We start from the raw sequence: 12,320 nt of genomic DNA, 5'->3' as shown, positions 1-12,320 counted from the left end.
TGTAAACAGGTAAGTAAAAGCGTTTTGGTTATTTTGTTACAGTTTTAGAGACTTTTGTAGATTTTCCAACTCCACACTTTTCACCGAAAAACAGTCAATGTTATTCTATGCAGACCCCCCAGGATATAGCGGCATGGGTTAGCAAATTTAGCAGCACAAAAATGGAAATTTAGCAGCACAAATATGGAAATCTAGGGCAATTTTGCAGCATTTTATTTGGCAGTTTTTCCTACAACAAACACAGATATCTTAGTGGGCACTTTTGTAAAAATCGTGGCATTTTTACAAAAGTGCAGATTTCGCGATAAACCCCGAAATTGCGAAATCCTGGAGGGTCTGACTAGTGAAGAAGTTACTGACGTCATGGCAGGTGAGGGTTGTAAGGGGAGGAAATCCTTTAAAGAGTCATTTTCTTTCTGGATTTCCCTTCTCTTCTTGAAACGCAAGAGCAGCAACATTGTGGTGTCACCAGGGCTTTAAGCGGAAGCTTTTTCAATATTATATATAACAAGCCATAGTTGCAATTATTTATCTTATGCAACTAATAACCATTGACAAAGCCAATAATCCTGACTTGTTGTATGTATGATGTTACTTGTTGTATCACATATCTGGATGCAATGACAGAAACAGCAAAATACAAGTCGGGCAGCACACTATGCTAAGCACAGATTTTTAGCGTAAGTGTTTTAGTTGCGGGACCTCAGAGCAAAGGATTCTATGTGCCAGGTCCACAAACCCTTAAAATATTGGTTGAGCTGGTGTTAGTTTCATGAGGTTGCGACATCCAACTGGAGGTCCTCCATTCAGCCCGCAGGCACCACTTAGATGGTGTTGTGGAGCGGGGTTGAGTTTCTATCCACCCTTAGCGGCCACTGCAAGCCCGATCCAGAAGATATGTTGGGCCCATCAGTCCCTGGACTTGGGAATGTAGGGCTTGTCTATGGAATACTGGTGCATGCAGAGCACATGTAAATGCTACTCAGAAGGCAGCCTGACATCGGGCATGGGTGATTGAGGGTGGACGTGCATGATTCTCAATTCTCATTTAAAAATGGGACGCCCAAAAACAAATACAATAGAACGTGCAAAAAAGATTGGCAGACACCTTTGGAAAAAGTCTACTAACCCTATTGAACAGGATTCATATTACAATTTGAGCAAACTGCTAATTTATCACACACAAACCTACACATCAACAGAATTTATAGAACAATAGCAAGCAAAAGAATGTAACCAATGTAGTCAACCTTGAATTGTGTCAAAATTACAATTATTGTTCTGGTCTGTACACAATTGAAGAAGCTATGCACTCACACAAATCTGAAATGCAAATACTGCCCTGAGCAACGCAAACTCTTAAAATTCCAAAATAGAAAGATGGATTTCCACGCCGATAAGTCCTATGCAGGAAAGCAATAAACCACTTTCACTGGAAAGTTGATATTTTGATTAAAGCTTTGCTTGCTCCTTTCTAAAATCACGGAATACAATTCTCCTACTTCTGCCCCAAAATCTCCCTCCTTAAAGTGTACCCATCCATCCTTCAGTCCCACAGCTTCATCTCTAGTCGACCTACAGCTCTCAGTTAAAATGACGAGGTGCGCCCATAAACCAATTGAAACTCAGTTGTATTATCGCCCTCGGAGGGATGAAAGATAGAGTTGGAACAGCTCACAGTAAAATCTGGCCACGTACATACATGTTTCTCTTGTACTGGTCAAATCTGCGACCTGCTCAGCGCCAGTATACACATCGAAGGCGAGAGCAAGGCCAGGCTGCCTGGATCCAAGAGGAAGCAGTTCCGATTATACTCTGTTTGACACATTTTGCAAAGGTGTTTGTGCCGACTTTGAAAACATGATTGCGTGCAAAAAAGAAGCTTCCTTGGATGCCGGTTGAATTGTTGGTGTGATGCACTTGTTTTAGCTATGCTGGATGTTCGTGTTTTTTTAAACAGCTATCATGGTATGTCAGGGGAGTGATGGATGCCCATAAGTGTAGAAATACATAATTCCGGAGCACGAGGACAACATTGAAATCGGAATGAGTGGATTTACAAGGGAGTCTCACTTTGCACCAAAGGGAAATCCACCTTCCACAGAGATGTGTGCAGGCTGCTGCAATCGATCTTTGTGTCTGACTCACCTTTCATCTTTTCTATACGGCGTGTTCAATTCAGCACCTCCTTGGTGTAAAATGTACGTGAGTGCTAATCTGAAAGCACATTGTTGGTTGTGATTGCTGTGATTACTGTAAAGCAGCAAGATTGGTGTTTAGTCCCGCCGGCAACAGCCGAACGGAATGGAACGTGTTTGCGCCGTCAGACGTGGTGTCAGGAGCCCCCTTCATCAATGCCCCCACTCACAGGTGGCAGTCTTGCTGGAGCCATAAGCTGTCCTGGCCTCTCTAATACACAAGGTGTGTAAAATTACTCACCACCTCTAAATTAACTAGGGCGGCACGACGTAGTGACGTGTGCCCGTGCAGCCAATCAGAGGTCACCATTTTGTTTGCTGTCTGTCAAGACCTTTTTTTGCAGCAAAAAACATACATATCGCAGTCATCGCGCTATTTCGCTGATTTCGCGATTTTATTGCGAATCGCGAAATCGCGAAATACTGGAGGGTCTGTTCTATGGAGGAAAATAGGGTTATCAGTTCAAATGTAAGTATTCGGTTGTGGGAGTTGGTATTCTGGGGGTAGACTCAGGGGTCCCCCAGGGTCAAAGATACACTCTTGTTACACCCTCAGCGGCACTAGGGCGGCTGGGTGCAGAGTGCTGAGGCCCAGTGTTATCCAATGGGGGATAGGGGACCTCCGGTTTGTGGCTGCCTACGAGCAGTCCACAGGGTTGTGGGAGCAAAGCTTCTGGACTAAATTTAGGGCAAATGGGGGTTCAAGCCAGCACAAAAGGTGCACCCTCAGTGGCACTGGAGCGGCCCGGTGCAGAGTGCTGTTTTGGCATCAGGCGCCCTGTAGCTTTCAAAGGGAAGTCTCGGTTTGAAAACACGCTGCAGGCTCGGGGACAAAGGTTTTCTGGGTGCACCCACCACTTGAAAAGGTAACTTGGGATGCTGGGGTTGGTTAGGCACCATTGATTGGCCACCCAATGCCGTGGGGCATCGGGTGCAGGGGTGCCTTTTCAGGGTGGGATGTTCTTACCAGCTCCGGGCCGCGGTTGGGGGGAATCTTCCGGTTTGAGGCTGCAGGCGTCAGCTGGAGGTTTGAGGCAGGTCAGGGATCACCGGATCTTGGGTGGAGATCACCGGGGAAACCTCCTCGTCGTGTTGGGCCACTCGAACTTGGGCCTTGGGCGTCGGGTGCAGACTCGCAGATCTTGCCAGAGCTGGAGTCTGTTGGTGAATAAATCTAGTGTTCATGGGAGACAGAGTCTTTTATTCTGAAGGCAGGGCAGGTCCCTTGGGTTCTTGAGACTGCAGGACACACCAGAGTTTTGCTTCTGCAGGTTCGAGGTGGGGACAGGCTGTTAGGGCTGGGGCCAAGTCAGTGGTAGTCCTCCTCTTCTTAGCTTCGGCACAGCTGTTCGGTCTTTCTTCTTCTTTTCTTCTTGTAGTTTCTTGTCTGATTTCTTGGTTCAGGGCTGCCCCCTAAATATTGCATTTAGGGGGTATTTTAGGGGTCTCGAGATCATTAGCCAATGGGCTACTCACTTTAGGGTGACTAGACCCTTGGTGTGCTCACCCCAAGTGGGGGAGTAAGCACAATCCCTAATCCTGATTGGGGAGTGCCTGCATCTTCAAGATGGTGGGCACTTAAGAGTGGGCTTCACCTCGCCTTCCCCACTTGAGAGGTGGGGTTGGCAGAGGTGGGCACACCTTCTCGGCTGGCTAATTTTACCTGCCTGTCTTCCTACTGAAAATGAGGGGAGACAGGAAGGGAGCCTCCTCCTGATAGCAGGAGAGGCTGGGGGTCGCAATACAAAGGCTGCAAGGCCTTTGAAGCTCCCTTGCAACAGATCGCGCTTCCTGGTCTGGGGATGTGTGAACACCTCGCCCAGGAAAGGCTTTGTTTCTGGGCTCAGGGAGTGAAGGCTCCCCCCCATGGGGTCCAGAAACATGTCTCGTGATGACTGGCTGGTGTGTACCAGTCAGGAAACCCACCAGAGATTGGTTGTTTTTCAGGGGGCATCTCTAAGATGCTCTCTGAGTGCATTTTTCATTAAATCTCACCCTGGCATTAGTGTGGGATTAATGAGCTAAGAAGTTTGATACCAAACTTCCCAGTTTCAGTAAAGCCATTATGGTGCTGTGAAGTTTGTTATGACAAACTCCCAGCACCTGTACCCTCACCACTGATATAGTGCACTCAGCCAGAGGGGTGGCTGACCTATGCCAGGGCTCAGGGTTGTAAGCATGACACACAGGGATGTGTGCCATGTCGACTCTTCAATTTATTTTACACCAAAACACGCATCCTGTAATGGCACTGTGTGTATAAAAAGGTACCTGGCCTCTAAGGGTGGCACAATAAATGCCACCCTAATTAGGGGCCTTGGTACTCATGGTACCTTTTAAAGGGACTGACATGTGGCCTGAGAGGTCCCAATTTGGGGTACAAGGTACAGTTTTTTGGAAAGAACACGGGTCCTGTGAACCTGATTGGCTGGGACCCAGGGCATATCAAGTCAAAGTGCATCAGTAGTCTGGCGAAAAGTGTGTGGGGGGTTACTGCAACAGAAGCCTAGCTTCCTACAACCATAGAGAGAGTGTGTTAGAAATGGGATTTCTGGAAGGCTAGGGCAAGGGCCGAAGCCAGGCAAAAATCTCCAATCTAGTCAGGATAAGGGAGTTACACTCCTAAAATAACCCCTGCTCACCCCTTGGTAGCTTGGCACGAGCAGTCAGGCTTATCTTAGAGGCAGTATGTAAAGCATTTGCACAGAACCGACAGTAATACAGTGTACACACTACAAAAGGACACCACACCAGTTTAGAGAAATATCCAATATTTTTATATAATTAAAACAAGACCAAAAACGGCAAAAATCCACAGTACTATATGAAAAAAGGTATGTAGTTATCAAAATATGTTTAAAACAAAGTTCCTCGATGTTGGTAGCTCCGTCCAGAGCTACCACGGCGTCGTGAACAACACATCCAACAGTTCTGGCTGGTTGCAGGGTCGCAGGCTTGCTACGGTGTCCGGAAGACCCTCAAAGAGTATCTGTGAGAAATGCAGGGTGATGAGGCCCTTGAAGTCACTCGCGTTGCAGGTCGAGCTCCTCTCTGATGGAATCAAGAGCGCTGGGGTCGGCAGGCCTCGGGTGCTGCTGTGCGAAGTGCAGCGGTGTGGCGCGCGGTGCCCCCAGGTCACTGTGCGAGCAGCGGATCGGTGGCGGCATCAGATAGCGTAGTCAGTGAGACCAGGGTCGCAGTGCGAGATGAAGGCGGTGTTCATCACGGTGTTGGCAGGTCACGGTGCAAGCAATGGCGTCGTCATTGCTGAAGCGATGTCGTCGGCTGAGGAGCGGGAGTAAATGGTGCCGGTGTCGGTAGGTCAAGGCTGTGGTGCGGGATGAGCGCGGTGCTTCGTGTGACTTACGAGCGGTGCCCTCGAACCAAGGTGCAAGCAGAGGCGTCGATTTCGGCATGGATTGGCAGAATCGGGGAGGCCAAGGCATCCTTGTGAAGCAAGGCGGTGTGGCGTGCGGTGCTCACAGGTCGCAGTGCGAGCACCGGCTCAGTGGCAGCATCAGCAGGCATCGTCGGTGAGACCAAGGCTGCGGTTCGGCGGTGCTCTCTGCTGTGCAAAGGCTTCAGCGTGAAATGAGGCGGTGCGGAGTGTGGTGCCCACAGGTGGCGGTGCAAGTAGTGACTCAGTGACGGCATCAACAGGCGTCGTCGGTGAGACCAAGGTGGCGGTGCGGTGTTGCGGCGGTGGTTTCTGCGGTGCCTTCAGGACACAGAGTCGGCAGTGGCATCGTAGACGTCGTTGAATGGGTGTTCTCCGGGTTGCAGCACAAAACGCACAGTCCCCAGTGCTGCGGGTCGAAGAACTTGAAGTCTTTGTTATTGCTGAGACTTTGTGAAAAGGGGGCAAGCTCTACCTCAAGCCCTTGGAGAGACTCACAAGTTGCAGAAAGTCCAGTCCAGGCCTTTCACTGCCCAAGACAGAAGCAGCCACTGCAGGTCATCCCAGCAAAGCACCCAGCAAAGCAGTCATTCCTTTTCGCAGTTTCTATGGCTCTTCTTCTTGGCAGTTTTCTTGATCCAGAGGAGTTCGAAAGTTCAGGGGTCTGGGACCCAGTATTTATTTTCTAAAATCCTTTGATCTTTCAAACAGAGCGTGTTTGTGCCCAGCCAGAACCAGTTGGGTCCTCGTCTGATATGAATTCTGGCAGGAGGTGGAGATGGCAGTTGTCAGAGGCAGGCCAGACCCTTTGAGGTACAAGGAAATCTCCGCCCGTTCCCCCATCGTAGCCCAGGTCTATTCAGACCTTTCCTGACCTGCCCCTTGGCCTTCTGTCATCCAAAACCCAGACAGGCAATCCACATTCCAGCAGAGGCACATGAGATGACTGAGCAAGAAAATACCCACTTTCTAAAAGTGGTATTTTCAAACGCAGAATGTAACAAGCATTTGCAATGCAATAGGTCTCGCAGCATTACATTTTGAGTTACTGGCATTGTAAATGACAATGCTTTGCATACATTTTTTTTTTTGCAATAGGTATATAAACATTGCATGGCATGGCAGTGGTGGTGTCCGTGTGGGCATGGCAGTGGTGGTTTCCGTGTGTGCATGGCAGTGGTGGTGTTCGTGTGTGCATGGCAGTGGTGGTGTCTGTGTGTGTATGGCAGTGGTGGTGTCCGTGTGTGTATGGCAGTGGTGGTGTCCGTGTGTGTATGGCATTGGTGGTGTCCGTGTGTGCATGGCAGTGGTGGTGTCCATGTATGTATGGCAGTGGTGGTGTCTGTGTGTGCATGGCAGTGGTGGTGTCCATGTGTGCATGGCAGTGGTGGTGTCCGTGTGTGCATGGCAGTGGTGGTGTTTGTGTGTGCATGGGAGTGGTGGTGTCCGTGTGTGTATGGGAGTGGTGGTGTCCATGTGTGTATGGCAGTGGTGGTGTCTGTGTGTGCATGGCAGTGGATGTTTCCGTGTGTGCATGTCAGTGGTGGTGTCTGTGTGTGCATGGCAGTGGTGGTGTCCATGTGTGCACGGCAGTAGTTGTGTCCGTGTATGTATGTTAGTGGTGGTGTCCATGTGTGCCTTTCAAAAAGAGGTTCATCACTTAGAGGATGGAAGTGGGCTGCCCCTGTTTTATCATAAACTGCGTGCGCGATGATGGCAAGCGGCAATTTGTTCCGTTGTAATTCACAAGGTAGCTGCACCCCTCTACTCCCAGGACAGTGCCCACTGCGCCCAGGGCAGTGCCCTCTACACCCCTCTACTCCCAGGACAGTGCCCACTACACCCTGGTCAGTGCCCACTACACCCCTCTACTTCCTGTGCAGTGCCCTCTGCAGCCCACCAGTCCTGGTCACTGCCCCTCCAAACTTAGTGAGCGTGCACTGCGCCCATACAGCCCGTGGCATCACCCCGCACCCATCACTCCCTGGTCAGTGTCTTCTGAGCCCTCCACTTCCAACTGTGTCATCCCACCACCCCCGGCCTCCCGCGCCTCTGCCATGAGCCCTGCAGCGCCGAAGGCCGCCGGACGCTGAGCATGGCCAATGAACGCAGCCTGGGCTTGGAGGCCGCGGTGGTGGACGGGCTGCTCTCCCCATCCCAGCCCGGATTCCTGGGCACCCCAGAGCCTCCGGAGTAGCCCGGGGCCTTCCTGTCCCGGCCTGGGCGCGGAGGGAAGGAGTCCGCAACGGGAGGTGCTTGGAGGACAGCCCACGTTCCGGCAGGAGCAGCCGGGACAGCTCCGGGGAGAGGACCCACAGCCGGGCCACCAGCGGCATCATGAAGGTAAGAGCCGCAGGCTCACGAGCCACAGCGCGAGCCCGCCGGGCCACAGCAGGAAGTGGGCGCAGGCTGCAAGCCTCAGGAGGTAGCTCCGTGGGGTGATGTGCCTGCTGCAAATATCTGTGGGTAGGCTACAATGGAAAGGCTTTTCTTTTGAAAGGAAACAGAATAATTCTTAAAAGGAAAATCCAGAGCCCCACACTAGGAGTGAATTCCGCCAATGAAGGCGGGTGGCTGGAATGTATACAGCCTGTCTACGTGGCCAGTCACCTCAAATTCATTTTTTAAATTGTGTATTTATGCGTGAGTGCGTATCCTGCCCCTTCAATTTAACTCTATTGCCACACGTAAACTTAGAAGCACCTCGAGCATGTCAACACAACATAAGTACTTTAAATAGCACCATGGCAAGTCCACTCCATATGTCACGCAGTCAGTTGCTTCCTGGGCGCAGCCACCCAATAATTGTGCAGTCAGCTACACTCTAACTTCGGCCTGGGCGCCCTCATGTATACACCGCGAGCCTGCAGCAGAAAACACGTCTCCTGGTAACTGTAAAGAGTGGGCGCTGCAAACTGTGCATGTGCTTTGGGATTCAGCCTTTCATCCTCTAGGAGGAGTGCCCCGGATTTGTGTAACGTCTTTGATGTAGATGTCAGCGTGTCACCCCACTGCAGCGCAGCGTGCGTCCTGTTTCCTCGGTCAATAGAGTAACAGTACATTGGATGTCCCGGCCTTAAACTTTACATGGCACGCACAGTCTTCGTCTTTCTGCCTTGGTCTTGGACTTCTGGTCTGCACTGCCTCTCAGCTGCAGCTTGTACTGAATGCGGCAGTGCGTCTGTTACTCAGGCTGCTCCTGTTCGCCCCCTCCCTCCAAACGCACCCCCCCCTAACATTTCCATTCCCCAAACTGGCTTCAGGTGAGGATGCATTTTAAAGTGCCTCGAGGCCTGGCATCGCAAGAGCCCTGTCTTTTGAGGCGGATGTTCCCCCGCTGCCGTTCTGGACTCCGTGTAGGAAGGCGTCAGAGCCATGCATCATAAATATAAACATTAATAAATACTAGTCCTGGTATGGTCCTCGTGCATGATATGACATCACAAATAGCGACAAAATGGCCAGACCAACCCCTACTACAGGAGGCTGCTATTAAAATGCCCCGCAATCCCGCCGCGGCCGCCCCGGAAGTCAGGCACGGTCGCCTGTGATGGGGGCGGGGCCACGTCCAGACCGGAAGAGGAGGCAGGCGGAGTCAATGCGTCTCGCGGCCCGGGGCTCCTGTGAGCGGTGTAGAGCCCCGGGGCCGCGCCAGCAGGAGGTTGGGCGCCGCGTGCTGAGAGCAGAGTCCCCGACATTGGCAAGGTAAGTTCCAAAAGGCTGGGGCGGGCTTGGTGCCCGTGTGTGTGTGTGTGTATGCTCGTGTGTGTATGTATGTGTGGACGGTGACGGCGGGGGAGGGGGGGCCTCGGTGCACTTGTGTGTGTGTGCGTGCGTGTGTGTATGTGTGAGGGGGGGTGTCTCTGTATGTATATATGTGCGTGCGTGCATGGGCGCTTGTGTGTGTGTCTGTGTGTATGCGCATGCGTGTGTGGTGCTTGAGCTTCCCAGGAGACAGCGCCTGGCCACAGCGCGCGTTCCAGTTTCAAATTGCCTCCAAGGCGATGCGCGCGGCCGGGACTGTCTCCTGGGAAGCACAGTCGGCAACAATAGATCTCTAGCGAGACACAGCGCTGACGCGCTGTGTTTTCGCTACAAGACCTAAAAATCACCTTCACTAAAAGATGCATCTTTAGATTCTGAGTTCAGGCATACTAAATTTTATTTTCTTACAGAATTCCCTGGGCCAGTAATGTTTATAAGATGTTATTAACAACCCTCCCAAGCTATCCTATGTGGAACTGGTAGTCTTGCAGTGAAAAACGAAATTGGCTGTAATTCATTATTAGGACATGCCACACACACCAGGGCATGTCCTACCGTTCACACACATTGCACCCTGCCCACAGGGGTACCTTGGGTCTCCTTGAGGGATGACTGACATGTAAGAAAAGGAAAGACTAGGGACCGGAAAGTGTGTGCACCGGCCTAGTCGACATGGCCGTTGCAAACTCACGGGGGTGGCAGAACCAGTGCTGCAGGCCCCCGGGTAGCATTTGATTCACCGGCCCTGGCACACGCAGTGCACTTTACTAGGGGCTAACAGGTTAATCAAACATCCAGTCATGGAAACACCAATCCATAACACAACTGACACAGAGAGCGCCTGCACTTTACCACTGTTCAGCAGTGCAAAAAGTGCACAGAAACATTACACCAGCAAAACAGGTCAAAACCCAGAGGTCAGAAAGCAAAAACTCAGGGGAAACACGCCAAAAGATGGCAAGTCTAACACATGTCCCCTCCAGCTGAAATTAGGGAGAACTATCCACTCGCCTAGGTGTTCTCTTCACTAAGGGGGAAAAACCTGGACAGGCCATCTACATTGGCGTGTTCTGTGACAGGGTGGTGTTCCACTGTAAAGTCCATTCCCTGTGAGGAGATGGAGCACCTCTGCAGTTTACGATTCTCCCCCCTCATCTGCATAAACCATATGAGGGGCCTGTGGTCGGTCTGAACCCGGAAGTGAGTCCCAAACAGGTAGTACTCAGCTTCTTCAGTGCTCAAACGACAGGAAAAGCTTCCCTTTCTATGGCACTCCACCTCTGTTCCCTGGGAAGTAGTCTCCGGCTAAGGAAGACTAAAGGCTGGTCTAGGCCCTCTTCATTCAGCTGTGAGAGCACTGCTCCCACTCCTTACTCTGACGCGTCGGTCTGCACGGCAAATTTCTTTGAGAAGTCAGGGGCCTTTTATCACAGGGGTGTGCACATGGCGGCCTTCAGGGCATTAAATGCCTTCTAGCAGGACTCAGTCCAGATCACCTTTTTTGGCTGCTTCCTGGAAGTCAGCTCCGTTAAGGGGGCAACAATGGTGCCATATCCCTTAACAAACCTCTTGTAGTACCCGGTGAGTCCTAAGAAGGCCCTCACCTCTGTCTGGGTCTTGGGGGGCTCCCAAGCCAGGATGGTGTCAATCTTGTGCTGCATGGGTGCCAATTGGCCGCTCCCTACCTGGTGTCCCAAGTACACCACTGAACCCTGCATGATCTGACATTTACTGGCCTTAATCTTAAGGCCTGCTTTCTCCAACACTTCCCCGAGGTGCTGTAGGTGTTCATCCCAACTGGAACTGAACACCGCAATGTCGTCCAGGTATGCGGCGCTGAATTACTCCAGCCCGGCCAACACCTGGTTGACCAACCTCTGAAAGGTTCTTCAACCCGAAGGGCATCACACCGAACTGGTAATGCCCTTCTGGGATTAAGAATGCAAACCTTTCCTTGGCCCCCTCGGTTTGAGTAATCTGCCAGTGTCCTGACGTTAAAGCGAATGTACTAAGGAATTTGGCAGCTCCAACCGATCGATGAGCTCATCAGCTCGGGGGATGGGGTGTGCGTCCATCCGAGCAACTGTATTGAGCCCCCGGTAGTCCACACAGAACCGCAGTTCTGGTGTGGCACCGGGTGCGGTAGCCTTCGGGACCAAGACCAGGGGGCTGGCCCATAGATGGCTGGTCGGCTCAACCACCCCTAATGCCAACATCTTCAAGACCTCCTCTTTGATGCTGGCTTTGACCCGGTCAGCCAACCTGTAAATCTTATGTTTCACAGGGGGGCTGTCACCGGTATCCACATCGTGGGTACACCAGTGAGTAACACCTGGGGTCAAGGAGAACAGCGGGCAAACTGACCCAGCAACTGGGGACACTCGCTCTGTTGCTCAGTGGTCAGGGTCGGGGAGAGGATCACACCATACACCAACCCATCCCCTCTTGGGCAGACAGGAGGTCTGGGAGAGGCTCCCTCTCTGCTTCCTCCCCGTCATCCGTTGCCACAAGAGCATGCTTACTTCGGACCTTTTGAAGTGGGGCTTGAGGCGGTTCACGCGGTGGACCCGTAAAGGGTTCCGGGGAGCCTGCAAATCCACCAGGTAGGTGACTTCACTTTTTGCGCTCCACCACCTCAAAGGGCCCAGTCGACCTGTCATGCTAGGCACAAGGTTCCACTGGGGCCATAACCCACACTTTTTGTCCAGGTTCAAACTCGACCAGAGTGGCATTCTGGTCATACCACTTCTCAATTTCTTCCTGGCTGGCCTCAAGGTTCGCCTGAGCGAGTTTCCTGAAGCCGGTAGTTTACTTTCAGAAGGCCAGCATATAGCTAAAGACATCCTGGGGGTTTTCCTGGGAGCGGCTTCCCAGCCTTCCTTCACCAAGCTTAGCAGTCCTCGCACGGGTTGCCCGTACAGAAGCTCAAAGGGACTGAACCCGAGAGACTTCTGGGGTAC

This window comes from Lissotriton vulgaris, chromosome 2_1 (genome assembly GCF_964263255.1).
Source record: "Lissotriton vulgaris chromosome 2_1, aLisVul1.2, whole genome shotgun sequence".
Lineage (NCBI taxonomy): Eukaryota > Metazoa > Chordata > Amphibia > Caudata > Salamandridae > Lissotriton > Lissotriton vulgaris.
The sequence above is the reverse complement of the archived record's forward strand: the minus strand, read 5'-3'. Positions refer to the sequence as shown.